Here is a 1481-nt window from a genome sequence, read left to right on the forward strand (position 1 = left end):
GATCCCCTAAACCATAATTCGAGATTGATCCATTGATCAATTAAAATCAGAACCTTAAAGGTTTTGAATCTCAAATCAAATCCCCTTGATCAAAGATCAAAGTTTTCGAAATCCCCTAAAACCCTAATTTTGGAATCGAAAAACCCTAAACCTATAAGCTTGAAATCGATTTTATATATTCTTGTTTGATTGATTGTTTTGATAAAATCTGAGGTTTAGGATTGTTAGATTGATTGAAATAATCTGATCTAGAATTTAAATCTTAAAGGCCTTGAAATCTTAATCTTAAAATCAAATTCTACTAGTGTTTAAATCGGAAACCCTAGAATTGATTAAGGATTGCTTGCATACATATGAATCTGAATATGAATTGCATTCATACTGTTAAAATAAGATCGACCAGCATGTAGTTTATACAATCTTGAAGCCGTTTGCATTAAGTAGAACTACATGGCCGTGTGGCTTGATGATTGTTTCGCACCATGGTCGATTAGATTGCTTGATTTTCATAAATGCGTAAGACATGTTTGTGGCCGAGCTTGTTGATTATCTTGCGGCCACATGATCACATTGTGAGACTTAGTTTTGAATGATGATGTGATTCAGATGTAGAAAATCTCAAACAGAGACTATGTAGCCCTTAATCTCTCCGGAGATAACTACTTGCAGTGGGCGCTAAATTCAAAGATCAGTCTAAGGTCAAAGGGACTTGGTGATACTATCATCAAGGGCAACAATGAGACCGATAAGAATCGGTACATGGCTATAAGTATTATACGCCATCACCTCATTGAAGGTCTAAAAGATCAGTACATCACGATGGAAAATCCACTAGAACTTTGGGATGCTTTACAACATAGATATGATCACCAGAAAACGGTGTTACTTCCCAAGGCTAAAAACAACTGGAAGAATCTTAGATTCTTGGATTATAAGTCGGTGGATGAGTACAATTCAGCCTTATTTAAGACGGTCTCGATGCTGAGACTTTGTGGTGAAGTAGTAACCGAAGAAGAGTTACTTGAGAAGACTTACTCTACATTCCATTCATCGAATGTGATACTGCAACAACAGTACATAATGAAAGGCTTCGCCACATATACTGATCTGATCTCGTGCCTACTTCTGGGCTTCTGGCCGAGGCAAACAATGAGCTCCTGATGAAGAACAGTGAAGCTAGACCTGTTGGAACAGCACCATTACCGGAAGTAAATGAGGTTGAAAAGAAAGAACCCAACGAGTGCAATTACGTCCAAAACAATAAGAGATCACACGGCAATGGCCGTGGTGGTTACAAGGGGCGTGGCAGTGACAATTACTCGAACAGCCGAGACAACTACTCGACCGGCCGGAAAACTCGACTGGCCGGAAAGGAAACCACAATAACCGTGGTCGTGGTTCTAATTATGGCCGTGGCCGAGGTAGTTATGGCCATGGTCGAGGCGGCATATCCAAACCGTCTTACTCGACCAAATCCGTTT

The sequence above is a fragment of the Brassica oleracea genome, chromosome C2 (genome assembly GCF_000695525.1).
Source record: "Brassica oleracea var. oleracea cultivar TO1000 chromosome C2, BOL, whole genome shotgun sequence".
Classification (NCBI taxonomy): domain Eukaryota; kingdom Viridiplantae; phylum Streptophyta; class Magnoliopsida; order Brassicales; family Brassicaceae; genus Brassica; species Brassica oleracea.